At 37.8% G+C, this 27,998-nt stretch overlaps 1 long non-coding RNA gene across 1 annotated transcript; it reads right to left on the reverse strand.

Moving 5' to 3' along the window:
- Nucleotides 1-483: 483 nt before the first annotated feature.
- On the reverse strand, nucleotides 484-27,972 carry LOC136260447 (uncharacterized). The gene is made up of 5 exons (XR_010703546.1): nucleotides 27,834-27,972; nucleotides 26,805-26,938; nucleotides 10,581-10,648; nucleotides 822-1,631; nucleotides 484-767 (listed from the first exon to the last, which is right to left on the reverse strand). It is a non-coding gene; the product is annotated as an uncharacterized lncRNA (long non-coding RNA).
- Between the last annotated feature and the right edge of the window lie 26 nt (nucleotides 27,973-27,998).

Raw genomic sequence — 27,998 nt, forward strand, 5'->3', positions numbered from 1 at the left:
TTCTAATTGAAGCTTGAGATAGGGAACTATGTGAGGCACTCAGGTCACTTGTGTATATGCTACACTTGTCATGCAGTTCCCTTCAACTAATTCAACCAACTACTATAACACCACACATATAATACACTAGATGTAGGTCCCTTTAGTACATAAGGTTCTGTGTACTATACTCATATGGAATGATCATCACTGAACTGCTCCTGGATCAATACCCACCGCTTCACCAATTGGCAAAAGCTGGAAATGATTGTTGTTACTACACTAGTTCACATACTTGTCAGAAACAGTACAATAAGTGACATGTAGAATGCTGATACTTGAAAGTTTAGATTTTAGACAATGATAACTATTTTGAAAATACCATTACCCCTCCATTGCATGCATGAAGACAGCATGCTCCTTTGCATCCTTATGCACCATAGATCATACACTAGAACACAAACACTTTCCTTTTGATCTAAAAACTGTTGATAAGGTCAAACATTTAATATGTTACACGTCTGCTGAATACTTTTCAGTTGCTCTTCACCATACAGTGAACTCTTGGGCACATGAGTATGTCACTATGTAGATGCAACATATGAATACAAAAATTACAATTAAAGTATACTACTGAGTTTCCATATCCTAAACTGTATGGTATCCCATATGTGGCAGTGGCTTGTTGCTGTAGGAACCACCAGTGGCTGCCAGGAGATCATTGGCATTGCAGGCAAACCACTGTGATATGGTTCCTCCAGGAGTGGATGGAGGCTGTTATCCAAAGGCTGCAGCACAAAATGACATGATAGTGCATGACCATGCACAAATTAGCAAATTACCTTCCATACTTGGTAACAATCATCTTGTTGCCCACAGCGTGGAACTCTTCCCACAAGCAGTGTTTGTGTAGTAGACAAGAGGTCTAACCAACTTGCACTATACTTCTGGGTTGATGCTGCAACCTGTACATGTACAAAATAAGTGAATAAATTCAGACCATTCCCTCAGCTATTTGCATGCGCTTATAATGTATACCATAGGCATAGTAAAAATGCTTTAATACAAGTTTGTGATTTGATCACGTCACAATGGTGACCACATGGATTGTGAACTATGAGAGTCACTTCATTATGTGCACACTTACAAGTGGTGTGACAAATTCCTCTCATCTGGAAAACAGTATTTGTCAAAGACAGTTGGGAACTCTGCCATTTTTCATTTGAACAAGCTTGTCTAGGACATGCAAGACTACCACAAATGCAAGAGCAGTTGTCACTTAACCAACTTCAAGACAATCCCTATTGGGCTAAACTGTAGTTTCTGCTACTGGAGTGTTCACATGTGTTGAGATCATGTGACTGAAGTGTTTCAGTGGAGCAACAAATTAGAGTTGAGTGATAGTGTAACTATAATAATCATGACTGACTTTTATATCATGATAACGGTATAGTATCATATTACTAACAGTTATCAAAGATACTCAACTTCCAACACATGAATAATCCATACACCACATATCAACTCTTCTAATACTCATTGGTGATTACACTTATTATCTTTGTTGTACATGCTCTACCAGTCTTTCACAATTCGTCCACTTCAACACTATCATGTTTGCTCCCAGAGGAGGTCGGCAGCTCTTTTAAGTGCTACAATAAAATATTACCTTAATTGCATATCTTGGCACCTCAACAGTCACAACACAAAACTAGCAAACAGTGGGGTGACAGGGGGTTGTTTGATATATATTTTCATGCATACAGTACAATAGTAGTCATAGATTATATATTCCCTACCCGGGATTGGAAACCGGAGGAATTTCTGTACAAAAACCACGAGCCGTTAGCGTTGAAATAATCAACACCTTTCCTTTGATTATTATGGTTTCGTCTTGCCGGTGAAGAAGAAGAGAGGAAAGGCAGATTGGCATCTTGTTCCTTACTTTGGAAGGATTTCTTGTCATGGTAAGTTTATCAGAGTCGTTTGGTTGGCAATAAATCGTCGAAAATCCCAGAACCATGCGCGTAGTATTCGTAATGTTTACCGGAACTTTCTTTACCGCACCCTGAAAGTTTGGAGGTCCTTATACTCCAAGGAAGCACTTAAATCTCCTGTAAATTATCCCAAGTTATTACAAAACCAATACCACGTGGTTCTGAGTAAGTTAATGCTCCCACAGAGTTGAAATTTCAAGCAAAAACGCAGAGGAAGTGAAATTTGATCGCATTGTGTAATGCGAAAGCTTGGAGGTTTTAGTAGATCGCCTGAATTGCTTTTGGTAGATTTGTCATATATTACTGGGAATTCAGTCCTCTAAAAGTGGTTCACATGGCTTTAATTTGCTGCTGTTTTCAGGCATTGCTGTGAAATACTTACGTAAAAAAAGTTGATGTGGTAGTTTTTATCTTAATTTCTGATTCGTTTCTATTTTTACAGTATAATGACAGGAGGGGGAAAAGACCACTCAGGCTAACTAGCAAAAAGCATTTTCAGCCTAAGCCAAAAAGATTGCAAGTGTCGATTCCACTCAGGGAAGTTTCTTCAAAGTATCTGTGCCTCTTTCATTCAACATCAAGTTACCATTGTCAGCATACCGTGATGCTCCAGTCGAAACTTTAGAGACATTGCACAGTAGATTAAAGGAGTATGCTGTTTTCCCTACAGGTATGTACATTGTTTCTACTGTGAAGTGTTTGTTAGCTGCGTGTATATGTAGGCTGGATTGATTCGCTTGATAATGATCATATCAGCATTTACAAGTTAGGCTGTTTTGAATATGGCTGTGAAGTCTTGCTATGCTTGACTATTAAGAAGGACTTCTCTTGGATTTTAAGCTACAAGAAGCATCATGTAAAGCCTGAAAACTGTAACCTAATCAGAGAGAGTCCACTGTTGTTGAATTCGGGTTAGTAATGTTCTTGTGCTCATGATTACTTTTGATGAATGTTTTAAAATGCACGTCTATAATCTAGAGGTGGTATAAATATCAGCTGCATCACTGACATAGACTTATGCTTTATTTTTAGTTTCTAGGGTGTCAGATCTGATGGACGTTATGTGCACCAGTAGTGTTTGTGAAGGAAATTTTGATGATGATTACTTGAGACTTCCAAATATTCACGATGGTGAATTCAAAGATCCCTCACGTAAGTTATTTAAATGTGCTACTTATAATGAATTGTGTAAATGATTGATGTCACAAGTTAAGAGCAGCATGTTCTATTTTCTCCAAGCTGCTTCAATCCTTTGATTTTAATATATAGTGATCCTGCATGAATTTATGATAAGCTCTGTATATGTGACAAAGCCAACGTTGAAACCGGGTCACTACTGCTGACCCGGATGACCCACTGACCCGGATAGCAATCCGGGTCAGACCCGGATGTGACCCGGATTAATTAAAGCCGAGACGTGTTTCGGCTAGTCTCGGGCGAGCGAACGAGTCGCGTTTGATTTGTGTTGAGTAAATATTGCAACTTCAACCTAGCTGTAGGTTGAAGATCAAAAAAAAAAGAAAAAAGGTCTTCACCTACTGACAATAGCTACCCCTCACCATAGATACCCTCAGTTTCATGCTACATACTGCACTTACTAACAAATAGGCGTGGCTGAGCATATGCTGGTAATGCGATAAGTGGGCGTGGCTCACGAAAGAGCTACGCGATAGCGTTAAGTTCCACATCGTCAAACGAACAATTTCGTTTCTCACGTGATCCAATCCGGGTCAGACCCGGATAAATTGTAAACCGGGTCAGACCCGGATGACCCGGAGAAAATGTGACCCGGATGACCCGACCCGGTTTCAACGCTGGACAAAGCCAAGCTTCCACACATCCAATTCTTTGACTTTGACCAACTGTAACATGACCTGCCAGCATGCTATTGACCTAAACCTTTCACACAGTGCTTCCATAATCAAAATAACAAGTCAAAATTTGAAGCAGATTGCATAATTCTACACTGAGTTATGATATCTCAAAGTCACAAAACTGGATATGTGTGCCTGGTTATGTCAAATTTGGTCACATATAGACATTGATTCAGTAAGGGTAATTTGATTGCAGGAAGAGAGTGCAGCTTCTTTCTCTTGCTTTTCTTTTGCTTTTTGTTGCCAATTTCAAATTTCTTTGATTAATCCTCTATAAATAAAACTGGAAATGTTATGATGAATATGTGACAGCTGTATAATAATAATGGTATTATAGTAACTTATTATATACAAATTGTAAGATAGTTCTAAAGGTTTGTTTGGTATAAATTTCTATGTCTTTTCACAGGAACCTCAACCGTTGCAATGGTAGATAGCACTAGAACTGGCCGTAAATCTATTTACCACAGCAAATGTGAGATACTGATTAAATTAGATGGTTCAAAGCGATGTGCAACCTGTAAGACATACAGAAAGACACTATCTACCATGGTGTCACGCCAGTTACGGCATCAAAAAGATGATGGAACTAATCCAAGTAGCCATACTACATATGCAAATTTACATTCAGCGGAGAAGGATGAACGTTTGAGACGCTTACACCAAGAAACCAAGAAAGTGAAACTTTGCATAGCCCGATTAAAGAAGAGGATTTCTGCTGCTACTGTTCGAGATGGTGTAGAATTAGATGATGAATTAAGCAATGAACTTAAATCTATAATGGCTGCAAAGACACAACAGGTGTACTCGACTTATCCTGAGGGCTCATTTCAAAGACTGTTTTTGGGACCAACAGCAAACAGCTTTGTCCTTTAAAGATTCTAGATCAATGAAGTGGCACCCGCTTGTTATAAAGTGGTGTCTGTACCTCAGACATTTATCTGGTAAAGGATATGAACTCTTGCGAAAGTCCGGATGCATGAGGTTGCCATCACAACGGACATCGTGTGATTATACGCACTACACAGCAACTACAATTGGGCTTTCAGCTGAAACTGATCAGGATCTTTTGGATGTAGCTTTCTTAACAATGATCTGAACAGATATGTATTATTGATTATGGATGAGGTGCATATTAACAGTGACCTTGTGTACGACAAGCACAATGGTAACTTGATTGGATTTGTTAATCTTGGGGATACAAACAACAAGTTGCTCCAATTTGAAAATGCAATGTGCAGTGATGAAAACCATCAAGATCTTGCCTCTTCAATGCTGGTATTTATGGTTAGGGGTATCTTCTTCAAGTTGAACTACCTGTATGCTCAGTTTTCATGTAAGGATTTAAGTGGAGACTTGATGTTTGACCTTGTTTGGGAAGCGGTGTCAAGATTAGAAAGAATGGGATTCAGGGTTCTTGGCATTACTTGTGATGGTGCCTCCCCAAATCGTCGACTATGGAAACTGCACAGCTAAAAGGATGAGATGGTTTATAAGGTCCCAAATGTTTTTGTGCCAGAAGGACCAAGAGATCTTTTCTTCATTTCCAATCCGCCACATTTATTAAAGACTATCAGAAACAGCTGGAACAGTAGCAAAAGACATCTTTGGGTGAGAAAAATTTTTTAAATTTTAATTCATATTAAATTGTTAAGGTTTAGATGTAATTCTTGTTGACAAAATTATGACAACTTTGAACATGTCATGTAAATGGCATATAACATGTCTTGTTATATGCTTATATTTCCTTTGCAGTGTGATAGCAGAGAAATCACTTGGGAGCATTTGGAAAAGTTGTACCTTGATGAAACAAAGTCATATGGAAAGAGACCAGTCCCAAAACTTAAATATGAGCACGTATACCTAACAACGTTTTCCAAGATGAGGGTTGATCTTGCAGCAGAGGTAAGACTATATGGATGCTACATGATAAAATTAGTGTTTTTGCACTACAAACCAGGTCCTTAGTGAGACTGTAGCCAATGCAATTGAGCATGATGGTGGAGAGGAAGTGACTGCAACAGTGAAGTTCATTCGGATGATTAAATTCTTTGACTGCCTGAATGTTAAAAACCCCTTAACTGGATGGCACAAACGCAAAGTTTTTCAGGATCCATATATTCCACCAGATGATAAATGTGCCGAGGATGAGCATTTAAAGGTTGCACAGTATGCTTTTAATGTATGCTTATTGTAATGAAGAGTGGAACTTTCTATTGTGGACACATTGAAAGTGTGGTAGAACTTCTTATTGCAATAATAGTTAGCCCATCCACTTGCTGTTAGGGGTCTAAATGGCTGGTCTACAAATCAAACCAGATTCCAGGGAAGTTTACAATTTTCAAGGTGTCTACATTCAGGATAATGAGTTATGCTAAAAAATATTTGATTAATATGTCCTCGAATTATGGTAGTCATGAAAATTCCTTGTTTTGTTCAGTTACTGGATAACTGAACAGAAATGATGCCAAAATGTTGGATGTTTTAAATGATCTGCCAGTCTTACTTAATGCTGGGAGAGAAAATAATAATTCCCGGGTCATAATTTGGGACAATATATAGTCAGTATATTGTACGTTCTTGTCCTTGTTAACATGCTACTATAGAAAGGTCACTATAGATAGGTCTGTGTCAAATAAATGTTGCATTTCATTGTCTGTGTTGTGTGTTACATGTCATTATCATTGTTGTGGTTGCTGTAGTGGCTTGAAACAGAATTTCTTCCAAACTCAGAACAATGGGAAAATGGTGTCATGGAAAGGGAAGGCTTTTCTGCTAAGGAATAAGAGCTAATGTTGCTGGCAAGAGAAACCCGTGTTGGTATCACTATCACAGGTATAATTTGCATTACAATATTGTATGAATTTCACTTGTGTCTGTACTTGTAGTAAAATCATTCTTAGAACTTGTAAGGTACATCTTCACAATCCCTGGAGTGAAATGTTTTCTTAGTGAGAGGCTCTCCCAAGACCCCCTGGAAATTTCTTTGGGTGTCAGCGGCAAAGGAGGGGTGCACATGAAAATCCAAACGCTTATGAATTTTGCAAAAACACAAACGCTTTCAAAGTAATCAACACTGTGTGTGGAAATGTATCTAAAGGTAACTGCAGAGGCAATAAGCAGGCTTTAGATGTGCAGTTGGAAAGTAAGCCTCTCCGAAAACGTTGCAGAAGTCAAGATGGGAAACGGATACAATTTTCAAAGTTGATAAAACCACCAAATCTGTTTACTTGCAAGTCATAATTTCGGACAATGATAAACAAACCACAACAGATCCAGAGGTCAGTAGCACCAAAAGCTAAAATATTCTGTGGAGTACCTGAACTTAGATTACAAAATGATGTGTCTGCAACCAACTGCACGAAGTCACCAACTGATGTTTCAGCAACTGACCACACGAAAAATTTTTAGTAAGAAATCATGAATCATCAACCTATAATGCTGAATTTGAGATGGTTATCAAAGATTCTCATGAAATTGCCATTCCTGGTATATATAACCTATGATCACCAATCAGATATTCAATGTTGTGAAACATTCAACAGGACACTAGTGTATTCCCAACAACAGAATGAAATGATTCAAAATGCCATAGGCCCTGGCCTTTCAGAAGAAGTGATATCAAAATGTAATTCTATTTCTCTAAAGCGTTGTGACTTTTGGACACTAAAAGATTTGGGATGGTTGAATGACCAAGTAAGTGTGGCTGTATTATGTGTATGTTAGTTTATTTTTTTCTCTTCTTCAGGTGGTCAATGCATATTTCAAACTGATATCAGCAACCTATGGGGATGTGTTTGTTTTCAGTACCTTTTTTATTCAATGCTTGCAAGCTGTGGATATATGAAGCTGTGCAGCGTTGGACAAAGGAGACTAACATACTCTTTAACAGGCTTTTGTTGTTTCCTATTCATCTAGGCACGCACTGGTGCTTAGCCAGTGTGAACCCTGCAAAACAGCAGATTTTATACTATGACTCCCTGCAGGGATGCAATACAGCTTGTATGAGAAACTTGAAATGTACATTAAACAGATATCACTTGGAACACAATATTCTGATTGTGAATGGAATTGCAGTACCTACAAGGATACACCTGAACAGCTAAATTCATCAGATTGTGGTGTATTTGTTTGTGCTCTGGCTAGGTGCTTGACAGCCAATCAACCCTTTATTTTTATTCAAAATGATATTCCAAATATTAGAAAGCAGATTGTGCTTGAATTACTTTCAGTGAAGCTATATTACCCTTGATAAATATTAAAGTTATACAATTATAATGCATTGCAATGTTTGTGTGATCACTGTTAGTATCATTAATATAAAACTATATATTGCCATCATAAAAATCTCTTCGAAGACTCTTTGATCATTGCGTGCTTTTTTTTGTTCTCTGTTTATATTATTCGAGCCATGTACTGGCAAAAGAAAAACCTCTAACTGTTACATAAAGCTCCACTATCTTTCTTAAAACTTCTTGGTGCACTTCTCTATCGTCAACTTCGAAATCGGCTGTAGCGATCAACCAGTAGAATTCTACATCATCATTTGTGGTAACCCTTTGAATGATCTCATCTTTTCTTGGTGTTTCTGTGAGTGTTTTAAGACACTCCTTCAATTCTTCCTCAATTGCCAGAAATACATTAAAAGTGGCCTCCTTGATACGACACAGTCCTCCTCTATTTACCTTCACAATCCATTCTTCAGAATTGCCACATGTTCTGCTATTCTTATTCTTGATTAATGCCATTAAACACTGCACCATCTCTTCTTTATTGTCATGCTTACTCCTCTTAATTTTTTTCTGAAGCCTTTTGCACACAAAACCAGCAGCATACTGTACAGCATTCCCTTCACGCTGTGTGATTACTGATGACAATGGTCCACCATGGGATGAGATCGTACAATGGTTGTCTAAAAGTTTCCGAAGAAGAATGTCGGTGAGGTGCTGGTACAGAATTGGTGTCGGAGACAAATCAGCAAGCTTTAAAAATGTGACCCATTGAGTAATGAAGTTTTCTGATGAACGTAGTAAAAAGTATTTCCTCCATAATTTTTCTCTGTTGAAGAACTATTTTTTACAGGACAGAATAGGCTAGTTTAAGTCTTGTAAAAGTGTTGCTGTGAATGCATAGCATTTTTCCATATTGGCATCGTTTGAACACCACGTTAACAAATCCGCAGCTACCTTTCTAGCCTCAGCTGCAACCTGGGATTTTATTTCAAATGGACTGTCTTCCAGGACGCTTCTAATGGCTGCCATGAATGAATCAAAGCTTTCCCTTTCTTCAAAAAGAGTGAAGAGAGAAAGTGTTATATTATGTAAATAACAACTTCAGAGCTTTTGTAACATGAAACTTACCTTTTGTTTTAGCATCTATCGTACTGTATTTACCCTGTTTGACCCGAGAACCCGCTCGAGACAACACCTGCCACCAGTTGTGCAAAAGCACGGTGTAATGAAACGAGATTCCGTTACACTATGCTCCATCATTTTCAACACTGAGTGAAACTGTTGATTGGTGTTGATTGCGTCGGTTTCCAATCCCGGGTAGGGAATATATAATCTATGGTACTGTATAGTAGGGACCACAAAGGAGTAGGCGTGGCCCATGAAATAATATCATCCAAAAACAGCCTCAATTTCCCCTGACGATGATGAAGCAGTATTGGTTAGGTAAAGCTAAGCCGAAAAAAGCTTTCAGATCGACTCAAAACGCTTTCAACAAGTTGCTACAGAATTTTAAAAATAATTTATTTAACGGAATTTTCTACTAACTGAGTAACTGACTGACTAATGCCTTCAGACAAATGTAACTCGATAACAGCTAAGGCTACAGGCTTGGTTTTTCACTGTTTGACGTCGCTTCGGCCCGTCAGGTGCTTTTTGGCATACCGCAGTACGTACAATGCATTCTTTATGGACTTACCATGCAGTGTCCTCCTTTGTGTCTCATTCATCTTTGCTGACAGCGAAAAGTGTCAATTTGGTGATAGCTTCCCTTTGTAACAGAAACCGTCTAATGCTTATACATACAAGTACACAGAAAATTTGGAATTTTCAACTAGAGTAGGGACCATAACACATCAATAAAAAGTACTGAAATTTCACAAGTTGGAGTAGTGCATGATATTAAATCACAGTAAAACAATAAGAAGTATCATATCCCTACTGTGCTTGAGTGCAGTAGGGATATAACACTTCTTCTAGTTGAAAATTCCAAATTTTTCTGTGTACTTCTTTGTTAACTTTTTTTATAAATAATTATTATGACTGGTGAACCCACGCATACCATGGTGCCGCATGCCCCAATTATCGTCTGAAAAGTGAAGTATCCATTACGCTTCGTTGTCAGCTATGTTCAACCCATTACACAGAATTTCGAATCAATAACTGTTCAAAAAGCACCTCTGCAATCAGAGTAGCCACTATGAAAAATACAATGTACTTCGTTTATTTGCAAAAAAACCATAGATATCGAGGTGAAAATTATATAACTTCATTTGACACATATCCTCTAGCACTAACTGGGTACAATGATGATGCCACACTTTGCTACATATTCCACAAATTTTATTTCATTGCAGAATATCAACTTTTACGTAATTAATTTCTAAAGGCTCTGTCGACCTCCTCTGGTTGGCTCCTGCTTTCATGTTTATTACATTGAATATGTATAATTTATCATATCAACATGATTGTATACTATCATTATCATGATTGTTACTCACCATCATGACAATCAATTAATCACCACTATTGCTCAGCTCAAATGGTCTTGTATGCTGCAAGGATATTTCTGCAGTAATAGAATAAGACAAAATCCATACTGGAGTCCTAACAAAACATTATTACTGAATGGATGTGTAATTTTATGGGTATGACATCAACCTTAAAATTAAATTTCTACAATATAAACTTTCAATATCACCCAGCCATAAAATAGAGTCTCTCCTTTAAGTGAAAGATCTAGCAAACATAAGATATTTATTATCTACACAACACATGAAGAATTGACAGATGACTTAGCTACTTGATCGAATTACAAAGAAATAGTTTGAAGAATACATAAACACATATTATATAGAATATCTTCCAGAACAGTTTACACTTCTGACTTAATTTGTAGGAAGTAGATGACTGGTACTCTACTGCTACAAAAGGAGGAGTAACTTGAGGCAAGCATGAGGAATTATGTATGCACTTATCGCACAGTAAAATTTTGGCCATAGCTAATCGTGAAATTTGTACTGCATAAAACAGGTTTTATATTGACAGCCAAAGTTTGTACTAACTTACTGTGACTGTGGTGTTAGAGCAAATTTCGAAATTTGGATTATCAGCATGCGTATATTTTTTCCACATAGTTTTGTTAGCAGTCATCCTTTCCACTAGCAATTATCTGGTTTGCATGTGGGTCATCACCAGCACTCACACCAACATGTGGTTTTGAACTATAACAAACCTTCTGCTGGCCCACGAACTGAGCTCAGCTCAATCACTTGTAAACATTCTTCTGAGTACAACTAAGCACCTACTGACTGAGCTTATTACCACCGAACTGCCAATAGAGGTTATCCAGCATTCCAGAGTCGCGTTTTCACACACAAATGTTTGGTGTAATGAGTATGAGTGGATAAAGAGTGAAGCGTTCTACAGTGATTTTAAAACCACCAGGCAAGAAGTTTTGGTTCAGGGATACGTTCAACAGGTACAATATACCATTGCAAAAAGAAGCCTTCAGTAGTAATGCTTGAGAAAATCTTAGTTGTGAGTTTTGTAATGTATCGTGGGTATTGGTATTTTCCCACATTCAATCCACTCACAATGTTTTCCCACGTGATTGGTCTATCAAGTTGGAAATGTCGAACCAAATTTCTGATTAATTTTCTGAATTTCTAAAAGAAATTCTAGCCAACATTGACGATATTTTCCAAGCAAAGGAATTTTATAAAACATACTCCAAAATACACTCATTAGCACGTGAGCTGCAAACAATGGATGCCACCACTAGATGAGAGACACTACTGATTTCTCTGAGAGCCTTCTGACAAAATACAGGTAAAGTTTTGCTATAACTGTACCTTTTTACTACTCAGGTTTGTCGTACTGTTTTCTCAGGCCTCTTTTCTCTAGACTGTCACCACTTTATGACATTCATCCTCGCAGTCATCAGCCAGAACCAGAGACTTGGTGCCAGAGCACAGAGTGCAGTTAACAATATTAAGCACTTATTTAATTAATAATTATCAAAGCACTGTGCATATTAATTTTGATGCTGTAGCTAATGCCAGCTACATATGATGCCAGAGGTGATTGCATTTGTTGAATTTATTCAGTTATGGTATATATAGGCTGTGCCTTTATGATGTGGTACAACAAGTTAATGTTAGTTGATATTCTCAGTGTATCACCACTAGTGTATCCATGGTGACAACATGTAGAGGTCTTTATGCAGGATGGAAGCCATTTCAAGTCTACACTGCCACACTAAATACAAGTTCATATCAAAGTGTTGACACAACAGATGTCACCCACAGTACTAGTCACTCATGGTGTAGCTAGCTAACTTGTATAGGATACCATCACCTGATGCTAAACTGCAATTTCAAGCATAGACACTCTGTGGATAATGTGCAACATTATTGTCTTGAAGTACAGTGACTACACAACGGTTTTTCTCAGTCCCGTAGCATCAGGTGATGGTGACATTGATTACTAGTATCATTTTTCTTTCTGGTTCTACTAGCATTTTGTAGCATTGACTGCTTTACTTTTATTGTGTATAAGATGTTGTGGCACAAGCTCCATACACCAAAGTGCATATTGGAGAATAGTGAAGAGAGATTGACAACATTTTGAGCAACATTAAATTTCATGGCTTCCTTTCATTGCAGTATACAGCAGTTACTTTAAACATAGCATTATTAAATGTGTGTTGTTATTCCCATGTACATGCAGGTGATGTCAAATCTTAAGCATACCAGTAATCTATGTGATCACTGGTACAAGAGCAAGCAGTAATATTAATTTTGCGACCTGGTCTGACAAAACAAGTCTTAGCTATAGCCTTTCCAATTGGCAGGCACGACTTTACAAATCATAACCTGTGCTGCATGAGCTCTGCTTTCCTTGATCAGTGGTCTCTGCCAGAAATCTCACACAAAGGAGATGTTGAGTAGCTGGTATGTGTTGAGGTTGTGTTCAAAGTAGGCTGCCAAATTATTCTTAGAAAGTAACAAGTGGGACGCAGACCTTTCACCAAACTGCCACTTCTCGCAAGTTAATTACGACACTACTTACTGTTTGCGGCAAATTTTGCAGGACAGACAAACGTGTTAGTCCAATCAGCAAAATAAATTGAAAACTGTGTGACTATTTTTCAAGGTTTCAATCATAAAGATGACTTGCTTGTTAAATTCAGCAGCTACACGTTCAGCTCAAGCTACAGTGCAAGTTAGCATTCTTGATTCAAGAAAACGCATATTCGATTTGTTAAAATTTTATTCAAGTATTAAATCATGCAATTTACTTCAAGATGTCCACAATTTGCAACCTACAGTAGTACAATGACTTGATGTAATTACTCTATACATTACGTATTTTGTAACATTCTGTGCATGGCAGATATACATAATGGACTAGTGCAGAGTAATGAGACAAAAGATTAATTCTCAATGACAACATTTATTGCAGTGACATCCTACCTGTCACCACAGGCTTATAGAACATATTGATGTATTTGTCTACATCATAAAAAATGTTACTGAAGTATGTATTGAATCAGTGCAGACTGCAGAGTGATGGGGAAGATGAGCTCTTTAATTTCCCATTTCCAGTAACAACATTTGTAGCAGTGTCATTGTACTTGCCACCACAGAAGTCGGATGCTTGATATGATCACTAACATGGCAGCAGGCTCTGCAGAAGTTAGGACTATAGCTACTGGTCACCTGACAACTACTCTCCCAATGGCCATCACCATGGTACACGTCTGAAGGTGGAAATCGTCCAAAAAATGCACCTGGAAAGTAACCATGCTTACGTCTGAATTGATTCTTTTTTCTTATAGGTTGTGGTGTCAACTGGAAAGTGCTGACCTGTCAAGTGGAGTGCAAGATGTAGGTTACACTAGACCTGTCGTCCAGTTGTATGAGAATCATTTGTGAGAGGAACTCAAAACAGTTGGCAATGAAATAATTGTGACCAAACCTGAGAGGTATTTGCCATGGGTGTTGGTTGCTCAGTAATCATCATAATTTATTTATTGCTACAGACTGCACCTATTAATAAATGGGCATGGCTGAGCATGTTTTCAATGCAATAAGTGGGTGTGGCTAATGAAAGAGCTATGCGACTAGCGTTATTAAGTTTCCACATTGTCAAATGGACAAATTTGCTTCTAATAAACCATAGACTACCATCTCTTAAACAGAACCTGTGACTCTTGGTGGAGAAACATGAAAGTGGACCAGACTCAGGCATCATTATTTATTTTACTGATGATGCAACAATCTAGCAATTCCTGAGATTGCCAAGTATGAGTATTAACCAACGGTCACACAGGGTACCATCACTCAGGCAAGGAGCCACATTACCAATTTTGATTCATAGCGGCATTATTATACCCATTGAATTTATATATGTAGACAAAGTATCGTTATTCCCTGAGTTTGAAAGTCAACCTCATTTGTGCATCTAAAGACAGACCACAATATTTACCAGATGACACGTACATTGTTCAGCCTTGTATATTGTTTATACCTGTCAACAACAATCATTCCACTATACCTCCTCTTGTCCTTTCCCATGTGTAATGATGTAGCAGTGTACATTACATGTTTTGTTACACATACTCCACAGGTATGTGATGGAAATTTAGAAGCTTCCAGTAGTTATGTTGATTTCTGCTGTGTCAGACAAAGTTTAGACTGAGAGCGCTTCCAATCAAAACTTTAATATTAGAGCATTTTTAGCATACATTATATATAAGCACATTTACTGTGAAATAACTGAGGGAATGGTCTAAGCTTCTTCTCTTATTTTGTACATGTACAAGTTGCAGCATCAACCCAGAAGTGTAGTGCAAGTTGGTTAGACCTCTTGTCTACTACTACACAAACACTGCTTGTGGGAAGAGTTCCATGCTGTGGGCAACAAGATGATTGTTACCAAGCATGGAAGGCAATTTGATGTTGGTGGTCACTATATCATGTTATTTTACAGGAGGATGTTTCGTCGTCATAACTCCAACAGGATTAAAGCCAACAGTTCTCTACACTACCACGCCAATACCACTGGGTAGGCACATTGGATGTCACTCACAATGAAGTTAAAATGAAATACCAACATCCATCCACTCCTGGAGCAACCATATGACTTGGTCTTTACAAAACAATGAAACTATCAAGAATGTCAATGTGAGTATAATATATTTCTTTCGGCAGCCTCTTCTCTGCTGCTACTAGTACCAATAGCAAGCCGTGTTCCATCACATACTATGGAAAGCTGGATATAACCTTGCAACAAAGAATATTTTAATACACCTTGCAGGTCTACATTATCTACTACATCATCTATGGATTTTCCACACTGTAAGCTTGTACTCCTGATTCAGGTGCAATAACAAGTAGCCATTAAAATTTTGTTCAAAAGCTAAAGAGTTAAATCATGTAATTTACCCGTGCATCGATACTGCAGCAGTAAGTACACTACAGAAGTAAGTGTTGAACTAACGTAGAGTAACAAAGAAGAGAATGGGAAAGGACAGCTTTTACATTGGTATTATTCTACCTGTCACCATAAGCCTTATCTACCATCACAGATTTTGTTACACACACTGCAGTCCACACTAAATCGATGCTGAGAGATAGGACACTTTTCTTTATCCATTTCCTGTGACCACATTTGTCATACTTGTCACCAACAGGTTGAAGTTTATACAGACTGAAGATGCATGTATCACTGACAGTAAAACACAATCTGGTCAAGTATGGACCACAACACAGACCATCAAGAAACTTCTGATGATCCATACATGGCTTATTGTAGCACTCCCATTGTGTGATGCAATTTTTCTCCTGCTATGGGTAGACAATGACTATTGAGCAGCTTATACTGACTTGACCTTACTTAGACAACTTTTGTGCTTTAAGGGGCAATTCATCTGGTTCCATACACTCATACAAAAAGGTATAGTTGCAGGCTGAAGTTGACACTGAAGGGATTCTGCATTGGTATGATTGCTAATGTGGCTGCTTCAGTTATGGATGTATTATTATTATTCAAAAATAATTTCATCACTTTTGACACCTCTATCAGTGGCTTCACAGACTTGCTTCAAAGCACTGAAGGATGAGAGAGTTTGCCAAACAGACAGAGGTGTCAACTGAAATGGCAAATAAATATGGAGACTCAGGAGCGAACCTTCACAGTTATCAATAGTGTTTGCGAGTATTAGATATCACTAGCATGGCACCACTGGATCCTGGTCTCCTGAAGGTGGAAATTGTTCTCAAGTTACACCTGGGTTTGTGGCATGCAAGCGTGTTCAGCTACCACATTCTAGGTTATCTTCTTACAGGTTGCAGCGTCGACTTGAAAGTGCAAGAATAGCACAAGCTGAGGGTAAACCCGTCGTCCAGATTCATGAGTATAATTTATGGAAAGATTTTAAAGTAGTGGGCAATGGAATGATTGTCACCAAACCTGGAAGGTAATTTATTGCATCTTGGTAGCTACTGTGATAATTCTTTTATCATTTTACAAAAGGATGTTCCCTTATGTGGTGGTAACTCCAAAGGGATTATAAATTCAACAATGCTTTACACTGTTGAATTGCACATAGTTTGTGCTGATAACTTGAGATACAAGTATACAAACTCTAAGTGGCACAGTGCTGGCACATCAGATGTGACTCATGATGTAACTCGTATGAAGTATCAACATCCGTCCACCCCGGCACTAGGAAACCAGTTAAATGATCAACCAATAGATTTTAAAACAATGAAGTTAACTCATTATTCAAACAGCAAAAATGGACATGTAAGTAGTCATTGTGTACCTAAATAGCTCTTTTACACTGACTCTTAATTCCCTACATTGCACGCTTTGTACAAATATGTATCTGAAGTGCTTATTGAATCAGTGCCACAGCAGAATCATGGAGAGAAGAACAGTTTCATTACCAATTTCCTGTCACAGCTTTCATAGCGGTGTCTTCTTACCTGTCACCACAAGTAAGGTTGAATTTACACAAACTGGAGATGTATGTATAATGTCATTTCAGGAATCTGCATTGAAACTACAACATAATCAATTTGCTCAAGGGTTCAAAAACCCACCACAGTTGAATCATTCTCCCTTGGCATTGGTCAATCCAGGCCCAACAACCATACCACCACTACCAGTTCCTCCACTGATTCCTCATCATAACAGTTAGTGTACACTTAATCCAATACAAGTTAATTTTAAATGTCTTTTGTCTCCAAGTTTTCCTGTAATGCCAACTCTACCCTGGAAGCTGGGTGCTACCTATGGTAATGAGCCATAGTTTGTTCCACATGGAATACCATGCAGTGAAATTCCTTCTGTGATTGCATACAATCAGCCGGAGTATTTTAATTAAGAGTGTATTTGTAATTTATTGTACAGCTATTTATTCACCTATTCAAATTTGTAATTTCACAATTTTTAAAATTATCTCATCATATCTCTGAAGCTTGGTTATAGTTTATAACGTCTGTGCAGGGGGAGTAACAAGAAAATATTCAGCAGACACAACAGTAACACTTCATTCTCTCAAAGGTCCAACCTACCAATCATCAAAGGCCGCAAACATAATTACAATTAACTGTAGCTGTGCAGTACAGTTTATAATATAATATGACAATTGAGAACTGATGTAAAACTATTACCATATGTATGCCTTGCAGTTAAAGGAAGCTTTACTGTATTACTGATAGGCTACTGTATGTACAAACTAAAGATTCATGTATTGTTAACATTAAAAGGAAAACATAATTCTCTTACTCTTGGTATAGACCACAACAGTTATTCTTTCCTTGGCAGCCTTTTCCAGCTTTTCCAGCACTCCAGAGTCACATTTTCACATACAAATGATTGGTGTAATGAGTATGAATGGATAAATAGTGAAGTGTTCTACAGTGATTTTAAACCACTAAGCAAGAAGTTTTGGTTCAGAGATATGTTCAACAGATACAATATACCATTGCAAAAGGAGGCCTTCAGAATATTGTTTGAGAAAATCTTAGTTGTGAGTTTAGTAATGTATTGTGGGTATCGGTATTTTCCATATATATTCAATCCACTCACAATGTTTTCCCACGTGATTGGTCTATCGAGTTGGAAATGTCGAACCAAATTTCTGATTAATTTTCTTACATTTCCAGCAATCATTGACGATATTTCTACAAGCAAAAGAATTTTATAAAACATATTCCAAAATACACTCATTAGCACGTGAGCTGCAAACAATGGATGCCACCACTAGATGAGAGACACTGCACCCTGACATGCCAGTTTGGGATGGGAGTAGCAGGTTTGATTTCTCTGAGAGCCTTCTGACAAAATACAGGTAAAGTTTTGCTATAACTGTACCTTTTTACTACTCAGGTTTGTCGTACTGTTTGCTCAGGCCTCTTTACTCTAGACTACCACCACTTTGTGACATTCATCCTTGCAGTCATCAGCCAGAACCAGAGCCTTGGTGCCAGAGCACAGAGCGCAGTTTATGATATTAAGCACTTATTTAATTAATAATTATCAAAGCACTGTGCATATTAATTTTGATGCTGTAGCTAATGCCAGCTACATATGATGCCAGAGGTGATTAAATTTGTTGAATTTGTTCAGTTATGGTATATATAGGCTGTGCCTTTATGATGTGGTACAACAAGTTAATATTAGTTGATATTCTCAGTGTATCACCACTAGTGTATCCATGGTGACAACATGTAGAGGTCTTTATGCAGGATGGGAGTCATTTCAAGCCTACACTGCCACACTAAATACAAGTTCATATCAAAGTGTTGACACAACAGATATCACCCACAGTACTAGTCACTCATGGTGTAGCTAGCTAACTTGTATAGGATTGATGCTAGGACTGTTGTAGAGCAGCTACCATATATTCTACAGCTAGCCGAACACATGATGATTGTTAAACTGCAATTTCAAGCATAGGCACTCTGTGGATAGTGTGCAACATTATTGTCTTGAAGTCCAGTGACTACACAACGGTTTTTCTCAGTCCCGTAGCATCAGGTGATGGTGACTTTGATTGCTAGTATCATTTTTTCTTTCTGGTTCTACTAGCATTTTGTAGCATTGACTGCTTTACTTTTATTGTGTATAAGATGCTGTGGCACAAGCTCCATACACCAAAGTGCATATTAGAGAATAGTGAAGAGAGACTGACAACATTTTGAACAACATTAAATTTCATGGCTTCCTTTCATTGCAGTACTATACAGCAGTTACATACTTTAAACATAGCATTATTAAACGTGCATTAATTGTTATTCCCATGTACATGCAGGTGGTGTCAAATGTTAAGCATACCAGTAATCTATGTGATCACTGGTACAAGAGCAAGCAGTAATATTAATTTTGTGACCTGGTCTGACAAAACAAGTCTTAGCTATAGCCTCTCCAATTGGCAGGCACGACTTTACAAATCATAACCTGTGCTGCATGAGCTCTGCTTTCCTTGATCAGTGGTCTCTGCCAGAAATTTCACACAAAGGAGATGTTGAGTAGCTGGTATGTGTTGAGGTTGTGTTCAAAGTAGGCTGCCACATTATTCTTAGAAAGTAACGAGTGGGTCACCAAAGTGCTGCTTCACGCGAGTCAATTACAACACTACTTGCTGGCTGTTGCAAATTTTGCAGGACAGACGAACGTGTTAATTCAAGCAGCAAATAAATTGAAAACTGTGTGGCTGTCTATTAAGTTTTTAATCGTAACTAAAAATGACAGCTCAAGCTATGCTGGAAAGCTATCGCAGCACCTCAAAGATGACGCCAATATTTCACCAAACTGCCACTTATCGCAAGTTAATTATGACACTACTTGCTGGCTGTGGCAAATTTTGCAAGACAGACAAACGTGTTAATCCAATCAGCAAAATAAATTGAAAACTGTGCGACTGTTTTTCAAGTTTTCAATCATAAAGATGACTTGCTTGTTAAATTCAGCAGCTACATGTTCAGCTCAAGCTATGGTGCAAGTTAGCATTCTTGATTCAAGAAAATGCATATTCGATTTGTTAAAATTTTATTCAAGTATTAAATCATGCAATTTACTTCAAGATCTTTACAATTTGCAACCTGCAGCAGTACAATGACTTGATGTAATTACTCTATACATTATGTATTTTGTAACATTCTGTGCATGGCAGATATACATAATGGACTAGTGCAGAGTAACGAGACAAAAGATTAATTCTCAATAACCACATTTATTGCAGTGACATCTTAACTGTCACCACAGGCTTATAGAATATATTGATGTATTTGTCTACATCATAAAATATGTCACTGAAGTATGTACTGAATTAGTGCAGACTGCAGAGTGATGGGTAAGATGAGCTCTTTAATTTCCCATTTCCAGTAACAACATTTGTAGCAGTGTCATTGTACTTGCCACCACAGAAGTCGGATGCTTGATATGATCACTGACATGGCAGCAGGCTCTGCTGAAGTTAGGACTATAGCTACTGGTCACCTGACAACTACTCTTCCAATGGCCATCACCATGGTACACGTCTGAAGGTGGAAATCGTCCAAAAAATGCACCTGGAAAGTAACCATGCTTACGTCTGAATTGATTCTTTTTTCTTATAGGTTGTGGTGTCAACTGGAAAGTGCTGACCTGTCAAGTGGAGTGCAAGATGTGGGTTACACTAGACCTGTTGTCCAGTTGTATGAGAATGAGAGGAACACAGAACAGTTGGCAATGAGATGATTGTGACCAAACCTGGGAGGTATTTGCTATGGACGTTGGTTGCTCAGTAATCATCAGAATTTATTTATTGCTACAGACTGCACCTATTAATAAATGAGCATGGCTGAGCATATGTTTGCAACGCAATAAGTGGGTGTGGCTAATGAAAGAGCTACACAACTAGTGTTATTAAGCTTCCACATTTCCATTTGTCATTTGTGTATCTACAGGAAGGCATCATTGCTTATTTTACTGATGATGCAACAATCTAGCAATGCCTGGGATTGCCAAGTGTGCGTATAACGGCCACATCACTCAGGCAAGGAGCCACATTACCAATTTTGATTCATAGTGGCATTATTATACCCACTGAATTTTATATGCAGGGTTATTTCCTGAGTTTGAAAGTCAACCCCATTTGTGTATCTTAAGACAGACCACAATGTTTACCAGATGACACGTACATTGTTCAGCCTTGTATATTGTTTACACCTGTCAACAACAATCATTCCTCTATACCTCCTCTTATCCTTTCCCATGTGTAATAACGTAGCAGTGTACATTACATGTTTTGTTACACATACTCCACAGGTATGTGATGGAAATTTAGAAGCTTCCAGTAATAATGTTGATTTCTGCTGCGTCAGACAAAGTTTAGACTGAGAGTGTTTCCAATCAAAACTTGAACATTTTTACTATGCGCATGGTATACATTATAAGCACATCTACTGTGAAATAACTGAGGGAATGGTCTGAATTTGTTCCCTTATTTTGTACATGTACAAGTTGCAGCATCAACCAAGAAGTGTAGTGCAAGTTGGTTAGACCTCTTGTCCAACTACACAAACACTGCTTGTGGGAAGAGTTCCATGCTGTGGGCAACAAGATGATTGTTACCAAGCATGGAAGGTAATTTGATGTTGGTGGTCACTATATCATGTTATTTTACAGGAGGATGTTTCGTCGTCATAACTCCAACAGGATTAAAGCCAACAGTTCTCTACACTACTACACAGTTTGTGCCAATACCGCTGGGTAGGCACATTGGATGTCACTCACAATGAAGTTAAAATGAAATACCAACATCCATCCACTCCTGGAGCAACCATATGACTTGGTCTTTACAAAACAATGAAACTAAGTCATTATCAAGAATGTCAATGTGAGTATAATATATTTCTTTCGGCAGCCTTTTCTCTGCTGCTACTAGTACCAATAGCAAGCCGTGTTCCATCACATACTATGGAAAGCTGGATATAACCTTGCAACAAAGAATATTTTAATACACCTGCAGGTCTACATTATCTACTACATCATCTATGGATTTTCCACACTGTAAGCTTGTACTCCTGATTCAGGTGCAATAACAAGTAACCATTAAAATTTTGTTCAAAAGCTAAAGAGTTAAATCATGCAATTTACCCAATTCAACGTGCATCCTGCAGCAGTAGAATTACAATAAGTACACTACAGAAATGTTGAACTAATGCGGTAACAAAGAAGACAATGAGAAAGGATAGCATTTACGTTGGTATTATTCTACCTGTCACCACAAGCCTTATCTACATCACAGATTTTGTTACACACACTGCACAAGTATGTGATTAAAGTCTGTAGGGTGGTATTCCTGATTCAAGGTTCAACAACACATAACCAGTAATCTACGTGATCGCTGGTACAAAAGCAAGCAGTAATATTAATTTTGTGGCCTGGTCTGACAAAGTAAGTCTTAGCTATAGTCTTACAAATCATAACCAGTGTTGCGTGATCTCTGCCTTCCTTGATCAGTGGTCTGTCAGCTATTTCGTATGAAGGAGATGTTGAGTAGCTGGTATGTGTCATTATTCTTAGAAAGTAATGAGTGGGACGCCAACATTTCACCAAACTGCCACTTCTCGCAAGTTAATTATGTCACTACTTGCTGGCCGTGGCAAATCTTGTATGACAGACAAACGTGTTAATGCAGCAAATAAATTGAAAACTGTATGGCTGTTTTTCAAGTTTTTAATCACAACCATTTTTTTAAAGATGACTTGCTTGTTAAATTCAGTAACTACGTGTTCAGCTCAAGCTATGGTGCAAGCTAGCATTAGTTAGCAAGCAAGCTAACACTCCACAATCTGGATAGAGTGCATATTAAGTAAAGAAACAAGACATATTTCCTCAAACAACATTTATTGCTGTATCTTCCTAACATTCATGACAGATGAGGTTGTCAAGAATGCATGTATTGATGCAGTTGCAAGTTTAAACTCATTTATGAGTTCAAGGACAGGCTACAACATCCATACTACACATTTGTGTCGATAACACTGGTGGTGTCAAAACAAAATAGATGTCACTCATAAATGTACCATACACGTAAAAAGTTTCGAGGTGGAAAACGTTCGTAGATGAACGATTATGGCAAGATTCGTAGGAAAATTTTCGTAGATAGGTAGTTACAATAGCTAATTATATGTATATAATCTGGATTTGGAGGAAAATTTTTGTAGGTGAAAGGTGATCTACAAAATCTATGAAAATTTTCCACCTCGAAATTTTTTACGTATACAGGTAACTAATATGAGCATATCATCACCTGATGGTGAAATAGCTAAACATCTGACCATTGAACTTCAAGACAATAAAGCTGAACAGAGCAAGAATGACATATCATTGTGAACAGCCATCACATATCCAGTTGCAGAATATATATGCTACGTGTATTATCATAGATAATAGAGTAAAAGGAATAGGAAACGCAAGCGATTTCCGGTTTGATTTTCGTTACGCGTGACTTGAAAAGGCAAGACAGTTTTGTGCTCAAGCATGGGAATTAGTGCTCTAAGCAGCGTAAATAGTAACCCAACAGACTACAGCAAGTATTTAGACCTTTGTGAGAGATTTTGGCGAGAGAATTCAGACCGTAGATTTTGTAACAAAGCGTATCGCATTAACCGTAATTGTTACACGCTGTCATACTTTCGCTCATAGTACCTTCATGCCTCGTCCATACCGTTTCTTTTTATAGCCGGTTCCACTTTTGAATCTTGTGGTAAGCTAGGCGTGTCACCAACACAGTCTTTTACCGTTGCGTTGCACTGCAAGGTGGTTTAAACTTTAGGTTAAAAATGGAAGATACTTAGTCGTTTCTTCAAGCAACAGTTCCTGTTTTGCTCTGATATTTCCTCTGGTTCTCTCTGTTAAATGGTAAGGAATAGGTTTATCACAGTTAAAAGGATAGAATATATTTACGAAGAAAGTAAAGTGGTTTAAAGTAATTTTTGGGCAGTTTTTTTCACTTTCAATCTCTTTAATTTTGCGCACAACTTCCTTGAGGGTTGGTACCATCCTAGTTCCCTCGTTTACTTGAGTTCATTGTAGCGAAGTTTCACAGTTGTTGGTTGCAAAATTCTGCCGTTACAACAATTTGTCTCTCTTTGATACAAGCGCAGCAAGCGTAACGAGTATGTTCGTGACGTAATACACGGAATTCCAATGGAAATGTACGTATTTTGTGACGTCACGTTATTGTGTTTCCTATCCCTTTTAAGTACTCTATTATCTATGGTACTATAGACTTAAGCAGTGACACATCCTCAATCGCTTTATTTATTCCTATTCTTAATTCACTCACTGAGTTGCTTCAAACTGACTTTGGAATCATGACTATGAAAAAAATGCTTCTCTCTACGCAAACCCAATTCAGTAGTTGTGAAGCTCAATAGATGTACTGCTTATACAATTAGATCCAAGGTTCAAAAACAGAGTGATGATGAAGAAGAAGGAAGTCATGAAACTCTACAGTCCAACACAACTGAGAGTCCATCAACCCCAATATATGCCTCCTCTCCTAAAAGAGCTTAACAAGTCAAAGGAGTGTTCTTTGAGCTACAGCTGTGATGAAATGATGAAAGAACACGACAGTGAACATGATGATGATTATACATCATGTGAAAAAGTTGTTGATACTAAATTATCTTGGAGATTGAGCCAATACTCATTGTCATACTAGTCCATTACAGTATTGTATGGAGAATAAATCATGGTAGCTATCCTCTACTTGCATGAATTGCAAGGAAGTATCTGACACCTCTCTGTATACTACAATTTCATCAGAGAGATTATTCAGCACTGCATGTTGGTAATATTGTGTTCGACAGACAAAAGGATATGACTCAATGTTGAGAAAGTAGAAATGTTACACTTAAAAAAAAAAAAACATTCACTTAAAAACTCAAGATACCATAATGGAAATGCACACATACAGTAGGGATATAAAATTTCTTATTGTTTTATTGTGATTTAATATTGTGCACTACTCCAGCTTGTTTCAGTACTTCTTATCGATGTGCTATGTATGGTCCCTACTCTTTAGTTCAAAAACCCTATTTTTTGTGCATTGGTTTTTTTGTTGCTTTTTTGTAAAATAACATTATTATGACTGGTGAACCTACGCATACTGCATTAAGAAAAAGAAATGGTGTGGCACATCCCAGCTATCAATTATCACAATCTGAAAAGTGAAGTATCCATTACATCTCGTTGTCAAGTTATGTTCAATCTGTTACACAGCATCACGAATCAAGAACTGTTCAAAAAGTGATCAAAGTAGCCACTATGAAAATATGGACGATTTCCATTATGAAGGGAAGCCATCATGCAAATCAACACTTTTCGCTGTCAGCAAAGATGAATGAGACACAAAGAGGACACTGGTAAGTCATGCATTGTGGTATATGCCAAAAGGCACCTCTTGGGGCCAAAGCGACATCGAACAGTGAAAAAATCAAGCCTGTAGCCTTAGCTGTTGTAGAGTTACGCTTGTCTGAGGGCATCAGTCAGTTACTCAGTCAATCATTAGAAAATTCCTTTTATTTTTTTTACTTAATTCCGTAGCAACTTGCTTAAAGCATTTCGGGTTGATCTGAAGGCTTGTTTGGGCTTAGTTTTACCCAACTAATACTACTTCATCGTCGTCAGGGATGGTAATCAATATGGTAGTGATAATCTTATAGAGCACCAGATAGTATTAGACACACTCCATTTCTTAATATGGAATTTTTAACAAAATGGATTAGGGTTTGACTCCTTCACATGCACCAAGAGTTAACAATACAGTAAGCACTACAACCTATTAACTCTTCATTATATTGAATGAACAAATTCTGCACTAGTGTTCCCTAAGGCATAGTCTAGTCTCCTGACCACTTCAAGCTCCTACAACTCTTTGCATGTGACACCCAAAACAGTGTACAATCACCTAGACAATCTCTATCGGGCTAAACTGCAGCAAACAAAACTGAATGTTGAGAAGCTAATTAATAAGTACCTCAATGAACATTACCACACTACTAATAATTAACCCTATAGCCACTTTCCTTGCTCTAGAAAAAGCAAAGATCAAGATACTCTAATAGAGCAGTCAAGCACTCTAATATAACAGCCACTTATTCTAATAATACATTTGACTATTTTGAAAATATTGTGACATTTAGCAACACCATAAATAGCATGAAAATGTGACAAGAAAAAAATTAATGGCCTCGCCATATAATCCTACTAAATTAAGTTGATGGACTTTAAATTTATGAAAGCTTGGCTATACCTTGTTGAGACATGATTCTTCCATCTGTGGGAACCACATATACAATTGTATGGAGTGTAGTAGTTGTAGTGGTTTCTGCTACTGCAGTGTTCACATGTGTTGAGATCATGTGATCATGACTGAAGTGTTTCAGTGGAGCAACAAATTAGAATTGAGTGATAGTGTAACTATAACAATCATTACTGACTTTTATATCACGATAACGGTAGTATCATGATATTACTATTACTCCATCGGCAAAAATTGTTATGTTATCTATTACACTACTTATTGTTTTAGTAGTCAACACTATCACAGTTCTTCAACTTCAACACTATTGTGTTTGCTCTTACTTTGAGTATGTATAATTTATCATGTCAGCATGATTGTATATACTATCATTATCACAATTGTTACTCACCATCATGACAATTGATTAATCACCACTATTGCTCAACTCAAATAGTCTTGTATGCAGCAAGGATATTTCTGTAGTCATAGAATAAGACAAAATCCATGATGGCCATGCTAGCTGCTTTGCAACAATGTGCTGCCCTATAAAACATTATTAATGGATGTTTAATTTTATGGATGTGACATCAACGGTAAAACTAAATTCCATATAAAATTTCATGCAATACAATATAAACTTTCAATACCACCCAGCCATAAAATAGAGTCTCTCCTCAGTTAAGTGAAAGATTTAGCAAACATAAGATTTGTTATCCACACAACACATGAAGGAGTGACAGATAACTTCTTTTAAACAGCTACTTGATTGAAACACAAAAACAGTTTGAAGAATATATTATATAGACCCTTTTCAGGTGAGCTGCTGCCATAGCAACATCCGCCATCTTAGAGTACAACCCGTTTTGCAACCCTGTTAGTGTTGCTTTCTATAAGAGTAAAACAATACCCAGGAAGTAGAACTTCTTCTGCATTCCACAGCAAAGGTTGACCTGGTTAAACATATGCTTTCCCCCATGCTACCAGGCTAGGGTTTCAAAATGGGTTGTACTCCAAAATGGCGGATGTTGCTGACAGCTGCTTACCTGAAAAGGGTCTATACAACATCTTCAAGAACAATTTACACTTCTGACTTAATTAATTTGTAGGCAGTAGATGACTGGTACTCTACTGCTACAAAAGGAGGAGTAACTTGAAGCAAGCATAAGGAATTATGCACTTATCGCACAGTAAAATTATGCCCATAACTAATGGTGAAACTAGTACTACAATCCAAAGAAGCATTTCCAGCCACCGAGCCAGTAGCCATTATTTCTACAAGTGAAGGAATTTTATAAAAAGTATTCCCATTGCCATGCGAGCTGCAATAATGGACGTTACCACCACTAGACGAGAGAAACTACACCCTGGCATGCCAGTTTGGGACGGGAACAGCAGGTTGGCAAAATACAGGTAAGAATTAATTTCACTATAACTCTACCTTTACTACTCAGGTTTGTCGTAGTGTTTGCTCAGGCCTCTTTACTCTAGACTGCCACCGCCTGTGACATTCATCCTCGCATTCATCAGCCAGAGCCTCGGCATCGGATCAGCTAGAGCACACTGTCTCACCAAAGCATATATTAAGTGCGAGATTAAGTGCTAA

The sequence above is a fragment of the Dysidea avara genome, chromosome 7, assembly GCF_963678975.1.
Source record: "Dysidea avara chromosome 7, odDysAvar1.4, whole genome shotgun sequence".
NCBI classification, from domain to species: Eukaryota; Metazoa; Porifera; class Demospongiae; order Dictyoceratida; family Dysideidae; genus Dysidea; species Dysidea avara.